This window comes from Panulirus ornatus, chromosome 7 (assembly GCF_036320965.1).
Source record: "Panulirus ornatus isolate Po-2019 chromosome 7, ASM3632096v1, whole genome shotgun sequence".
Classification (NCBI taxonomy): Eukaryota; Metazoa; Arthropoda; class Malacostraca; order Decapoda; family Palinuridae; genus Panulirus; species Panulirus ornatus.
Window position 1 is genome coordinate 41,600,086 of NC_092230.1, and position 16,222 is coordinate 41,616,307.

Consider the following 16,222-nt stretch of genomic DNA (forward strand, 5'->3'; position numbering starts at 1 on the left):
TTTTATTTATTAGAAAAGTAACAAAAAGATATTTTTCTTATTTATTGAAAAGTAAAAAAAAAAGACAATATTTTTTATTTATTGGAAAAATAACAATAGTTCTATGCATATCATTAGTGTACAGTTTGGTTGGACTAGATAAATACGACATGGCATTATGCAAATCAACTGGACACTGAGAGAATATCTCCCTTTGAATCCCTAAGAATCTAAAGCATTTTGAATTTGAACGACCAACGAATCTAAAGCATTTGAAATTGAACGACCAACGAATCTAAATAATTTGAATTTGAACGACCTGCGAATCTAAAGCAATTGAATTTGAACGACCTAAGAATCTAAATCATTTGAATTTGAACGACCAACGAATCTAAATAATTTGAATTTGAACGACCAACGAATCTAAAGCTTTTTGAATTTGAACGACCTAAGAATCTAAATCATTTGAATTTGAACGACCAACGAATCTAAATAATTTGAATTTGAACGACCAACGAATCTAAAGCTTTTGAATTTGAACGACCAACGAATCTAAAGCTTTTGAATTTGAACGACCTACGAATCTAAAGCATTTGAATTTGAACGACCAACGAATCTAAAGCATTTTGAATTTGAACGACCAACGAATCTAAAGCATTTTGAATTTGAACGACCAACGAATCTAAACCATTTTGAATTTGAACGACCAACGAATCTAAAGCATTTTGAATTTGAACGACCTACGAATCTAAAGCATTTGAATTTGAACGACTTACGAATCTAAAGCTTTTGAATTTGAACGACCAACGAATCTAAAGCATTTTGAATTTGAACGACCTACGAATCTAAACCATTTGAAGTTGAACGACCTACGAATCTAAAGCTTTTGAATTTGAACGACCTACGAATCTAAACCATTTTGAATTTGAACGACCAACGAATCTAAACCATTTTGAATTTGAACGACCAACGAATCTAAACCATTTTGAATTTGAACGACCAACGAATCTAAAGCATTTGAATTTGAACGACCAACGAATCTAAACCATTTGAATTTGAACGACCAACGAATCTAAACCATTTTGAATTTGAACGACCAACGAATCTAAACCATTTGAATTTGAACGACCTACGAATCTAAACCATTTGAATTTGAACGACCTACGAATCTAAACCATTTTGAATTTGAACGACCAACGAATCTAAACCATTTTGAATTTGAACGACCAACGAATCTAAACCATTTGAATTTGAACGACCTACGAATCTAAACCATTTGAATTTGAACGACCAACGAATCTAAAGCTTTTTGAATTTGAACGACCAACGAATCTAAACCATTTTGAATTTGAACGACCTACGAATCTAAACCATTTGAATTTGAACGACCTACGAATCTAAACCATTTTGAATTTGAACGACCAACGAATCTAAACCATTTTGAATTTGAACGACCAACGAATCTAAACCATTTGAATTTGAACGACTAACGAATCTAAACCATTTTGAATTTGAACGACCAACGAATCTAAACCATTTGAATTTGAACGACCAACGAATCTAAACCATTTTGAATTTGAACGACCAACGAATCTAAAGCATTTTGAATTTGAACGACCAACGAATCTAAAGCTTTTTGAATTTGAACGACCAACGAATCTAAACCATTTTGAATTTGAACGACCAACGAATCTAAAGCATTTTGCAATTTGAAGTTGAACGACTGGAAAACAAGTGTTTAGAATAAATTCCACAACAGAGTCGCTGAACAGTGGCACGTACCACATGGCTCTAAGGGCGGGAGTCGTATAGGTAAAGCGTAGGAGGACGGGTCATGTCGTACATGTGGGATAGATTCTTACTGACCCGAAGGTGATGAGAAGGTGTGTTTTGATTAGAGGTAATTAGATAATGACTTAAACAGCCATTGGCCCACGCGGTTTATGACCTGGGTCATTGTTCATGGAGGTCAATTAACATGTGAATTTATTGTCATTAATATGATTTCTCCTCTCCACCCCCCCCCACACACCCCCCCTTCCCCCCCCCCTCCACCCCCCCCCCATCATTTTGCCTACCCCCCCCACCCACCCACAACCCCCATTTTGCCCCCCCCCCGCCCCCACCCACCTCTGAACTTAGAACCTCTTTTTTTTTTTTTGACTTTGAAATTGACTTTGACATTGAATTTGAACGGTGTTTTTCCCTGGTGCCTATTCATCTGTTAATGATCACTACATGTCACCAGGAATTAGATGATGAATGTATTTATCAATATCTTTATTTTCATACAAACGTGGAAGTTCAATCTTTTTAGAACTTGTGCTTTAAAATGTCGTATGTATGATACTGGAGCTCCTTCATCCATTCCCAAGTAGATGTAGCCAGAAGTAGATAAAAAAGATATATATATATATATATATATATATATATATATATATATATATATATATATATATATATATTTTTTTTTTTTTTTTTTTTTTTTTTTTTTTTTTTTTTTTCATACTATTCGCCATTTCCCGCATTAGCGAGGTAGCGCTAAGAACAGAGGACTGGGCCTTTGAGGGAATATCCTCACCTGGCCCCCTTCTCTGTTCCTTCTTTTGGAAAAAAAAAAAAAAAAAAAAAAAAAAAAAAACGAGAGGGGAGGATTTCCAGCCCCCCGCTCCCTTCCCTTTTAGTCGCCTTCTACGACACGCAGGGAATACGTGGGAAGTATTCTTTCTCCCCTATCCCCAGGGATAATAGAAGGCGACTAAAAGGGAAGGGAGCGGGGGGCTGGAAATCCTCCCCTCTCGTTTTTTTTTTTTTTTTTTTTTTTTTTTTTTTTTTTTTTCCAAAAGATATATATATATATATATATATATATTTCTCATACTATTCACCATTTCTCGCATTACCGAGGTAGCGTTAAGAACAGAGGACTGGGCCTTTGAGGGAAATCCTCACTTGGCCCCCTCCTCTTTTCCTTCTTTTGGAAAATTAAAAACAAGAGGGGAGGATTTCCAGCCCCCCCGCTCCCTTCCCTTTTAGTCGCCTTCTACGACACGCAGGGAATACGTGGGAAGTATTCTTTCTCCCCTATCCCCAGGAAAATATATATGTATATATATATATATATATATATATATATATATATATATATATATATATATATATATATATATATATATTGCAGTACAACGAGTTTTGAGGTAGAGAAGAATGATAGACAGTTGACCTGGAGTGTGTACTAAACACGCGTTCTGGCACTTGGCCCTCGGCCGATTTAACTGCCACAGTTTAAGAGGTGGGTTGGTTGAGTTGGGGGAAGGGGGAGGAGGGAGGTGGTTGGATAGAGGGGGGTTGGTTGAGGAGGAGGAGGAGGAGGAGGGAGGTGGTTGGATAGGGGAAGGAGGAGGAGAAGGTTGGATAGGGGGAGGAGGTTGAGGAGGGGGAGGAGGGAGGTGGTTGGATAGAGGGGGGTTGGTTGAGGAGGAGGAGGAGGGTGGAAGGTGGTTGGATAGGGGGAGGAGGGTGAGGAGGTTGCATAGGGGGGAAGGAGAGTTGAGGAGGGGGTTGTGTGGGGGGGTTGTTGGAAATTGGGCTTAACGCCGGATCAAACGGGAACAATGGGGGATTAATAGGTTGACAAAGGGCGTGGAAGTAATGGCACACACACACACACACACACACACACACTCTCTCTCTCTCTCTCTCTCTCTCTCTCTCTCTCTCTCTCTCTCTCTCTCTCTCTGTGGCACACACTCCCTCTATGACACGATCTTTTTTTGTTTTTGGACACAGTCTGACAGCTGTGGTCTTATTCCCTCAAACTCGCTATATATATATATATATATATATATATATATATATATATATATATATATATATATATATATATATATATATTCCTATGAGTACACGGGGAAAATGAAACACGGTAAGTTCCCAAGTGCACTTTCGTGTTATAATCACATCATCAGGGGAGACACAAGAGGGAAATATAAGTCAGTTGATATACAACGAAGAGACGTAGCTAGGACACCATTTGGTAAACATGCGATTGTCCAAGACAGACAACGAGCGTATCATAAACTTATTATGTAGACAAGAAGATGAATTGTTTACAAATCTTATCAACAATAAAGTTATCCAATTTGTATAGACCTTCACTAATATATAGGTTATAAATCTTTGTGTATTTAATAATAGAAGAATCAATGATATTTCTCGTATTACTGGAGTTTGTGTTAATAACTGAGATGGCATTACTCCAGTCAATACAATGATCATAGTTTTTAACGTGATTAAACAAGGCATTTGATTCTTGTCCTGTTCTTATACTATATTTATGTTGCTTAAGTCTAACAGAAAGACCAGACCTTCCCAGTCTGTCCAACATAAAACTTATCACAATTTCTACATGGCACTTTATAGATGCATCCAGGAGAATTTTCTGGTGAGTTCCTGATTAAGATATTCTTTATCGTATTATTGTTGCTGAAGGCAACATTTACATTAAAGGATTTAAGCTACATGGGAAGTAAAGTAAAATTATTATTAAAAGGGAGAACTAAAAGATTCTCCCCCCCCCCCCCCCCACCAACCACCCACCACTATAGATGGAGACAGGCTAGTACAGCAGAAGGCTCCTCCCTCACCCACCACCCACCACTATAGATGGAGACAGGATAGTACAGCAGAAGGCTCCTCCCTCACCCACCCACCACTATAGATGGAGACAGGATAGTACAGCAGAAGGCTCCTCCCTCACCCACCCACCACTACAGATGGAGACAGGATAGTACAGCAGAAGGCTCCTCCCTCACCCACCCACCACTATAGATGGAGACAGGATAGTACAGCAGAAGGCTCCTCCCTCACCCACCACCCACCACTATAGATGGAGACAGGATAGTACAGCAGAAGGCTCCTCCCTCACCCACCCACCACTACAGATGGAGACAGGATAGTACAGCAGAAGGCTCCTCCCTCACCCACCCACCACTATAGATGGAGACAGGATAGTACAGCAGAAGGCTCCTCCCTCACCCACCACCCACCACTATAGATGGAGACAGGATAGTACAGCAGAAGGCTCCTCCCTCACCCACCCACCACTACAGATGGAGACAGGATAGTACAGCAGAAGGCTCCTCCCTCACCCACCCACCACTATAGATGGAGACAGTACAGCAGAAGGCTCCTCCTCCCTCACCCACCCACCCATCACTATAGATGGAGACAGGATAGTAAACCCTGCACACTTTGAACTAAATTCCCACCACACCTCCACTCCTCACCCCACCTCACCCCACTTACGTCACCAGGAATGGGAATGGTGGGTTTGAATGGCCATCACCGCCTGCTGGGGTGAGGCTCTGTTCCAGGAACTGTTGGTTCGATACCCACTGAGGGAATGTGGTGGTAAATGAGTGGCTGGATGGTTGGCATGTGGTACGATACACACACACACACACACACACACACACACACACACAGTTATCCGGCATGCCAATATTTGGAAGGCGTGTTTCGCCTCGGGTCTGACACGATGAAAGCAGTTACTCCAAGTGCGACTTCGAGTGTGAACTTCGAGTGTGAACTTCGAGTGTGAACTTCGAGTGTGAACTTCAAGTGCGACTTCGATTGTGAACTTCAAGTGTGAACTTCGAGTGTGAACTTCGAGTGTGACTTCGAGTGTGAACTTCGAGTGTGAACTTCAAGTGCGACTTCGAGTGTGAATTTCGAGTGTTACCCCTTTGGCCTGTCTGTCTATGTGTCTGTCTATGTGTCTCTGTCGCTCTTAGGAGCGTCCAAGATAGACCACCTCGCTGGGACCTGTGGCCTGTCTCTCCTCTCTCTCTCTCTCTCTCTCTCTCTCTCTCTCTCTCTCTCTCTCTCTCTCTCTCTCTCTCTCTCTCTCTATGGCCGTTTGTGAGTTACGGGGGAGAGAGTGTACGGTGTACACTCGTGTACATAACCTTGTGTGTATGTATGTACCATGTCTTTACTACACACACACACACACACACACACACACACACACACACACACACACACACACACACACACACACACACACACACACACCCACACACACTCACACACACACACACTCACACCAGCCTAAGCCACGTTTACCCTCTTACCGACCAATTCCTCCCCCCCCCCCCACCCCCTGCCTAGGGTAGGATGAACACCTGGGTTGGGTGTGGGCCGACTTCTCCTCCCGGGATTCGAACCCATGCAGGTCCGGGCTCCTGGCTGACCCGTGCTTTGTAATCAGTAACGCTAACCACCACACGTGTGTGTGTGTGTGTGTGTGTGTGTGTGTGTGTGTGTGTTTGCTTAGTTGGATTACCTGAGACCCTTTAGAAATATCTTGGCACGTTGGAAGAGAGAGGAGTAAGGGGTGATCTGAGTATGATTTTTGTGGTAGATGGATGGAGTAGGCTGAATTGTGGTAGATGGATGGGGTTGACTGAATTGTGGTAGATGGATGGAGTGGACTGGATTGTGGTAGATGGATGGAGTAGACTGAATTGTGGTAGATGGATGGACTAGACTGAATTGTGGTAGATGGATGGAGTGGACTGGATTGTGGTAGATGGATGGAGTAGACTGAATTGTGGTAGATGGATGGACTAGACTGAATTGTGGTAGATGGATGGAGTGGACTGGATTGTGGTAGATGGATGGAGTAGACTGAATTGTGGTAGATGAATGGAGTGGACTGAATTGTGGTAGATGGATGGAGTAGACTGAATTGTAGTAGATGGATGAAGTAGACTGAATTGTGGTAGATGGATGGAGTAGATTGAATTGTAGTAGATTGATGAAGTAGACTTAATTGTGGTAGGTGAATGGAGCAGACTGAATTGTAGTAGATGGATGGAGTAGACTGAATTTTAGTAGATGGATGGAGTAGACTGAACTAAAGATGTGGAAAGCGGACGAAAATAGGAGAGACTAGGGGGGGGGGGTCTGCCCCACGAGTGTAACACCCCCCCACACCTCCCCCCACACCCCACACCTCCCCCCACCTCCCCCCACACCCCACACCTCCCCCACACCTCCCCCCCTCCCCGTACAGTACATATAAGTAATTAACACAGATGAATTACATGAACTGGTGTGGTGTGATTGGAACACATTATGGGTAATGAATTACCCTGATTACCTTACCTTGAACCCACCTTCCCCCTCCTTTATTACCACCCAGATGAAAACCATTTTTTTCTCTCCTTTAATTCACTCGTAAACTCTTGACACACTCGGCATGTGGGCAATTTATATGATAACTCATTTAATAACTAAATTGGTTTTGGGGGTACATTTATAGCAGATGAAGTCCATCAGTGTTTCAGTTATCATTTAATGATCACAGATGAAGTCCATCAGTGCTTCAGTTATCATTTAATGATCACAGATGAAGTCCATCAGTGTTTCAGTTATCATTTAATGATTATTTATTTATTCCTCGTTGGATAAATTCTCGAACACTCTTGCTGTAAAGTCTTGCCATTAACTGATAACTGAAGCATACGACGTGCCTCTTTACTGAGCTGTGTGTGGCTTATTTATTCAGTTACCGGACCAGAATATCATGTTTATATGTTCAGCGTCAGTTCATATATATATATATATATATATATATATATATATATATATATATATATATATATATATATATATATATACATATATGAATAAAAACGTTTTCTTTATCAGATTCATGAACAGAAAACGGAGAGGAGGTTCTTGAAAAAAAAAGTTCTCTTTACCAGATTCGATAACAGAAAACGGGTTATTGGTTGGTAATCTTTCTTTTTTTCTTCCAATATCTTTAGGGTATTGTGGTAGGGTCAATCTTCACCCAGGGTTTTAGAGAAGGGGTCTGATGCTTTGGGAAACGGAGTGGAGTGAGTAGGAGGGAACCCAACCCCCCTTAAAATAAAAGAAACCATGGCGACAGGAGGTTCTTTATATAGATCTAAGGTGCGTCCGTACCATCCTCCACCGCCGCCCTCGTCTTTGGGGGGAAACCTTGTTGCGAAACGCTTGTGAAACAGTTCGTCCTGTAGCGTTGATCCTTCTGCTTGTTAGGGTGGGGGGGGTGTGGGGGGGGGGAGGAGTTATATAATACCCTTCCATAACCTCATTTACAACATTTATATGTATACGTAGACACAACATACAGCAGAGTGAGCAGCTCTACTCTGTATGTATTTCAACCCCATATATCCTCTCTCTCTCTCTCTCTCTCTCTCTCTCTCTCTCTCTCTCTCTCTCTCTCTCTCTCTCTCTCTCTCTCTCTGTATGTATGTATGTATGTATGCATGTATGTATGTATGTATGTATGTATGTATGTATGTATGTATGTATGTAAATCACCTCTTTCGTGGCTCTCTCACCCCACTTGATATATGTGTATGTATTCCAGGGCTTTTTTCATACACCAGTAAAGAAATCTAGTGGTCTGGTAACGGAAGGTGAATACGATAACCTAGTTATATTTACCTGATAACTGAAGGTAATGAGTTTAAGCTCTCGTTATGTGTACGTGGTAACGGAGGTTCAGTGTGTGTGAGCACCTCGTCATAAACAACCCATCTGATTTCCTTTTTATTTCTGTGGCATTGTCTCTGTCTCTCCCAGTCTGTTTTTCTGTCTCTCCCTCCCGTCTATCTGTCTCTCTCTCTGTCTCTCCCATACGTCTGTCTGTCTGTCTCTTCTCTCTGTCTACGTCTGTCTCAACTACCCAGTCTCGTTTAAGACCCCCCCCCCCCAATTTAGGGGGGCGGGCCCTGCTGCTATTGGATTTCCTCGGTCTATCTCTGTCCCCCCGTCTGTCTCTCTGTATGTGTCTCTCTCCGTCTCCTCCTGTCTCATCCCTCCGTCTCTTTGTCTTCTCCGCCCGTCGCGATCGCTGGCGCTGGCATCAAAGTGGCCCACAGCCTTCATCTCTGGCCCCGTGAGTGAGACAGATCGCACACAAGGCGTTCATCTCCGGGGGGGGGGGGACGAAAACCCCCTCTCCCCCTCACTGAGGGGGAGGAAGGAGGGGGAGAGGAAGGGGAGAGGGGGAAGAGGGGGGTTGATGTTGCAAAAGGAAGGGAAGGTGGTGGGTTGGGGGTGGGTTAGTGGTGGGTTGGGGGGTTGATTTACCGTCTGGACGAACGCCCCCCCCTCCCCTCCCCTCCCCTCCCCCACTTCCCTCCCCTTCCCATGGGGTGAGGGAGGGAGGGAGGGAGGGGGGTGTGTTGGTTGGTTTCAGCCCCCGTGACGTACCGTGAGAACCCCCGTGGTCCTCCGATCCCAAAGGAGGAGTCCGGTAGTGACCTCGAAACAACAGGTGGAGGAGAGAGAGAGAGAGAGAGAGAGAGAGGCAGGCGTGCCCCAAGGTGTGATGGTCTGTGTGTGGGGGGTCCTCTTCCAATCTATATTGTGTGGTCTTGTTGTACACTAGGGTCAGGGTTGTACACTAGAGTTAGGGTTGTGTGTGTTAGCTAGGGTCAGGGTTGTACACTAGAGTTAGGGTTGTATGTTAGCTAGGGTCAGGGTTGTACACTAGAGTTAGGGTTGTATGTTAGCTAGGGTCAGGGTTGTACACTAGAGTTAGGGTTGTATGTTAGCTAGGGTCAGGGTTGTACACTAGAGTTAGGGTTGTGTGTGTTAGCTAGGGTCAGGGTTGTACACTAGGGTCAGGGTTGTATGTTAGCTAGGGTCAGGGTTGTACACTAGGGTTAGGGTTGTGTGTTAGCTAGGGTCAGGGTTGTACACTAGGGTTAGGGTTGTGTGTTAGCTAGGGTCAGGGTTGTACACTAGGGTTAGGGTTGTGTGTTAGCTAGGGTCAGGGTTGTACACTAGGGTTAGGGTTGTGTGTTAGCTAGGGTCAGGGTTGTACACTAGGGTTAGGGTTGTGTGTTAGCTAGGGTCAGGGTTGTACACTAGGGTTAGGGTTGTGTGTTAGCTAGGGTCAGGGTTGTACACTAGGGTTAGGGGTTGTGTGTTAGCTAGGGTCAGGGTTGTACACTAGGGTTAGGGTTGTGTGTTAGCTAGGGTCAGGGTTGTACACTAGGGTTAGGGTTGTGTGTTAGCTAGGGTCAGGGTTGTACACTAGGGTTAGGGTTGTGTGTTAGCTAGGGTCAGGGTTGTACACTAGGGTTAGGGTTGTGTGTTAGCTAGGGTCAGGGTTGTACACTAGGGTTAGGGTTGTGTGTTAGCTAGGGTCAGGGTTGTACACTAGGGTTAGGGTTGTGTGTTAGCTAGGGTCAGGGTTGTACACTAGGGTTAGGGTTGTGTGTTAGCTAGGGTCAGGGTTGTACACTAGGGTCAGGGTTGTATGTTAGCTAGGGTCAGGGTTGTACACTAGGGTCAGGGTTGTACACTAGGGTCAGGGTTGTACACTAGAGTTAGGGTTGTATGTTAGCTAGGGTCAGGGTTGTACACTAGGGTTAGGGTTGTGTGTTAGCTAGGGTCAGGGTTGTACACTAGGGTTAGGGTTGTGTGTTAGCTAGGGTCAGGGTTGTACACTAGGGTCAGGGTTGTACACTAGGGTTAGGGTTGTATGTTAGCTAGGGTCAGGGTTGTACACTAGGGTCAGGGTTGTACACTAGGGTCAGGGTTGTATGCTAGCTAGGGTCAGGGTTGTGTTTTAGAATTATGCTCTACGATCCGGGTCACATTCCAGGATCAGGGTTACGCCTGTATATCTGTTACGAAGGTATGAAGACAAATCGTTACATATGTGTGTATATGTATATATATATATATATATATATATATATATATATATATATATATATATATATAGATAGATAGATAGATAGATAGATAGATATACACACACATATATACACACACTTATATACACGCTAGGAGCCTGGGGTGCGTCCATGTCATTCTCCACGTCCCCTTCCACTTTCCAAAGTAATCCTGCCATGTATAATTTCAGCCCCGATGCCCCTCAGCACTAGTAATGTGTTGATAATTCTATTTCACAAAGGAAATTCATTTATCATTTATCATAACGAATTTGAATACGATGATTTTTGTTTGTTTTTTGGTTTTTCCAATTGGTCAAAGGTCACAGGTCACGGTTGTAATGATCTGGGGTGGGGGGGGGGGGTAATTGACCTACCTGATCGTCTGGTGGTTCATTAACGAGGTGATTACGACAGTACCAGACGAGGTTGCGTCTTAAAAGGGCGATTCCGTCTTTACGGGTGAGAATTGCAGACAGACACACACGCGCAATGAGTGAAAATTTTTTTTTTTTAATTTTTTTAAGGGGTCGATTGCCCCCTTTCTCCCTCCCTCCCCCCACTTTCCCCCTTCCCTTCCTTCCCTTTCCCCTTCCCTTCCTTCCCTTCCCCCTTCACCCCCCCACGCACTTCATTTTCTCCATCCACCCACACACACACACACACACACACACACACACACACACACACACACCTTATCTCCTCCACACCACCACACCCGCTCCCACACCTCATCTCGTACCACCCCTAATATTTCATCTCCTCCTCCTCCTCCCCCCACACACACCTCATCTCTTCCCTCTTCCCACACCTCATTTCTCTCCCCCCCTCATATCTCATCTCCTCCTCCTCCTCCCCCCCACACCTCATCTCTTCCCTCTTCCCACACCTCATCTCGTACCACCCCTCATATTTCATCTTTTCCTCCTCCTCCCCCCACACACACCTCATCTCTTCCCTCTTCCCACACCTCATTTCTCTCCCCCCCTCATAGCTCATCTCCTCCTCCTCCCCCACACACACCTCATCTCTTCCCTCTTCCCACACCTCATTTCTCTCTCCCCCCCCTCATATCTCATCTCCTCCTCCTCCTCCCCCCCACACACCTCATCTCTTCCCACTTCCCACACCTCATTTCTTTCTCCCCCCTCTCATATTTCATCTCCTCCTCCTCCTCCCCCCACACCTCATCTCTTCCCACTTCCCACACCTCATTTCTTTCTCCCCCCTCATATTTCATCTCCTCCTCCTCCTCCCCCCCCACACACCTCATCTCTTCCCACTTCCCACACCTCATTTCTCTCCCCCCCCCCTCATATCTCATCTCCTCCTCCTCCTCCCCCCCACACCTCATCTCTTCCCTCTTCCCACACCTCATTTCTCTCCCCCCCCCTCATATCTCATCTGCTCCTCCTCCTCCCCCCCACACCTCATCTCTTCCCACTTCCCACACCTCATTTCTCTCTCCCCCCCCCCTCATAGCTCATCTCCTCCTCCTCCTCCCCCCCACACACCTCATCTCTTCCCACTTCCCACACCTCATTTCTCTCCCCCCTCCCTCCCCTCATGTCTCATCTCCTCCTCCTCCCCCCCCCACACCCACACCCCCTCCCCATGATCCTATTCTAAGCTTACGTTTTCGTATGTTAGATGAGGGTCTAACCTAACCTAACTTAACCTAACCCTTATCTAGCTAAATCTAAGCTAACCCAACCTAACTTACCCTAATCTAATCTACCCTTACCTAGCCTAACCTAACCCTAATCTAGTCAAATCTACCCTAACTTAACCTAACCTAACCTAACCTAACCTAACCTAACCCAATCTAACTTACCCTAATCTAATCTACCCTTACCTAGCCTAACCTAACCCTAATGTAGTTAAATCTAACCTAACCTAACCTAACCTAACCTAACTTACATGGACGTGTTTCGGGGTTACTGTCAAACACACACACACACACACACACACACATATACACACACACACACACACACACACACAACACACACACACATATACACACACACACACACATACACACACACACACACACATATACACACACACACACACACACACACACACACACACACACACACACACACACACACACGAGGCCTGCCAGCTGCAGGTGTAGCGATGCCTAACCAACCTTTGCATAGACCACTTACGAACGGCCATGTTCCGCTCGGTGGCGCCCTCAAGGGAGGGTGGGAGGTGGCGCCCTTAGGGGATGGTGGGGGGGGGGGGGGGGTGTAGAAGAGGGCCCCCCCCCCCCCCCCCCCCCCCCCCCCGTAGGCTGGCTCGGCCCTGGCCTAGCGGAGCTGAGCCATGGCAACAAAAGTTAAGTGCTGGTGTTTCTTGTACTGCTACACGATTATTCGCTAGTCCGCTGAAAGAATTAAGCGAGGGGGGAGGGGGAAAGGGGGGGTGTTTAAGTTTAGCGGTTTAAGCGCGTGAGTTAAGCGAAGATTTGGGTCGGATGAGCGAGAGAGAGTTTTTAAGTGAGGAGTTTAAGCGGTTAAGTGAAGGTGGGGGTGGTGAGTGGGTAGGTGGGTTATGGAAGATTTTCAGCGGTTAAGCGAGGGGACGTAGCGAAGATTTCAGATGTTAAGGTTGAGAATTAGCGAAGATTTTTTTTTGTCATGTAAGCGAGGGAATTAGCGAGGATGTCACCGGTTAAGCGCAAGTATTAGCGAGGATTACAGCAGGTAAGTGTGTGAATTAGCGAGGGTTTGAGCAGTTCAGCGAGGGAGCTATTGAGGATTCAATTATTTTGATAAACGAATTATCAAAGGTTTTATTCGTTAAGCGAGAGAGTTAGCGAGGGTTTCATAGATTAATCGAGAGGAATTGAAAATAGAATTTCAGTGGTTGTTTAAGGGTATTTAGCAAGTGTCTTAGCGATTAAGCGAGTGGTTATTTCAGGAAATCAGCGAGTGTTTTAGCGATTTAGCGAGGAAACTAGCGTCGTAGATTTCAACGAAATGTTACCAAGTATATATATATATATATATATATATATATATATATATATATATATATATATATTATATTTATATATTTATTTTGCTTTGCCGCTGTCTCCCGCGTTAGCGAGGTAGCGCAAGGAAACAGACGAAAGAATGGCCCAACCCACCCACATACACATGTATATACATACACGTCCACACACGCACATATACATACCTATACATCTCAACGTATACATATATATACATACACAGACATATACATATATACACATGTACATAATTCATACCGTCTGCCCTTATTCATTCCCGTCGCCACCTCGCCACACATGAAATGACAACCCCCTCCCCCCCGCATGCGCGCGAGATAGCGCTAGGAAAAGACAACAAAGGCCCCATTCGTTCACACTCAGTCTTTAGCTGTCATGTGTCATAATGCACCGAAACCACAGCTCTCGTTTCAACGAATGTAATTTCGTCAAGTAATTCGTTAGTCAGCAAGTTAATAACCCCCTTAACCACTCATTTAAGAGAGGCCCCCCCTCCCCCCCCCTTCAAATAAAAAGGATAAACGAGGGTGAAGCTCAAAGATCAACGAGTAACTATTCGTTAAGCCTTGGGGTTATGAAGGGAAGGCTGTTATTATAATTATCATTATCATCATTATCATCTCACAAGTGAATTACGTAACTACTTTATTCCTGGTTGTGCGTCAAGGCGTGGTCGTTAAGGCAACAGAGGTCGTTAGGGTGGGAAGGATTGGTTGTGGGGTGTTAAATATTCACCCGGTGGTATGATGATGATGGTAGGGTTGTGAAAGTGGATGGAGACGTAGTCGCCGTTTTCTATGACCGTGATCCTAATTTGACGTGTTGTGGCAACAGTTGTATGAATTATCACACAACAGTTGTGTAACCTGTAACAATTGGTTCGGTAATTGAACTTAGATCATTTTCCTGGCGCTACCTCGCTGACGCAGGGGGTGGCGATGCTCCTTTTCGTGTGGGGCGATGGTGGCGCCGGGAATGGATGAAGGCAGGCAAGTATGAATTTGTACCTGTGTATAAGTGTATGGGTATGTATGTATATGTGTATATGTTGATATGTATATGTGCGTGTATGTATATGTGTATAAGAGGGGATGAGTCTTTCTTTGTCTGCTTCCAAGCGCTGCCTCGCCGACGCGGGAAACGGCGATAAAAAAAAGAAATATATATATATATATATATATATATATATATATATATATATATATATATATATATATATATATATATCAACGAAAATCAGTAATGTTTTCAACAGAACGAATGTTTTGCGATTTATAAAGATAACTGAAAATAAGTGATTAGATAAATGACTTGGGTAATGTAAATGAACGAAAAGATAACACAGAACAGAAAAGAAAAATATAATCTTAAATGTAATCAGAAATGTTCAAAAAGATATAATCTTAAACGTAATCAGAAATGTTCAAAAAATATAATCTTAAATGCAATGAGAAATGTTCCAAAAAATATATAATCTTAAAAGTAATCAAAAATATTTCAAAAAATATAATCTTAAATTCAATCATAAATATACCAAAAAATATAATCTTCAATGTAATCAGAAATGTTCCAAAAAATATATCATCTTAAATGTGATCATAAATATTCAAAAGAAAAAATATTATCTTAAATGGAATCATAAATGTCCAAAAGAAAAAAATATGATCTTAAATGGAATCATAAATGCCCAAAAGAAAAAATGTAATCTTAAATGGTATCAGAAATGTTCAAAAGAAAAATGTAATCTTAAATGTAATCATAAATGTCCAAAAGAAAAATATAATCTTAAATGTAATCATAAATGTCCAAAAGAAAAAATATAATCTTAAATGGAATCATAAATGTTCAAAAGAAAAAAATATAATCTTAAATGTAATCATAAATGTTCAAAAGAAAAAATATAATCTTAAATGTAATCATAAATGTCCGAAAAGAAAAAAGTATAATCTTAAATGTAATCATAAATGTCCAAAAGAAATAATATAATCTTAAATGGAATCAGAAATGTCCCAAAGAAAAAATATAATCTTAAATGTAATCAGAAATGTCCAAAAGAAATAATATAATGTTAAATGGAATCATAAATGTCCAAAAGAAAAAAATATAATCTTAAATGTAATCAGAAATGTCCAAAAGAAAAATATAATCTTAAATGTAATCAGAAATGCTCCCCCATCCCCACCCACCCAAAAAAAAAAAGAAAATAAGAAATGGCCACGTTGCCGTGTTTCACCAAGGCGCGGAGGAGAGATATTAATGGCACGAGGGGATGTACCGAGAAATGTTCTTTTCTGTTCTTCAATGTTCATCAGCGGTGTTTGTTCTGGGTCAAGTCAACACGGGTGGACGCCTTGGATGGGGGAGGCAGGGTCCCCCCCAACCCCCCGATGTAGGTCATGTGGCAACACTGTGGTGTGTGTGGGGGGGGCGCCTCTCCTCTCCCCCCCCCCCGTTCATGGCCACA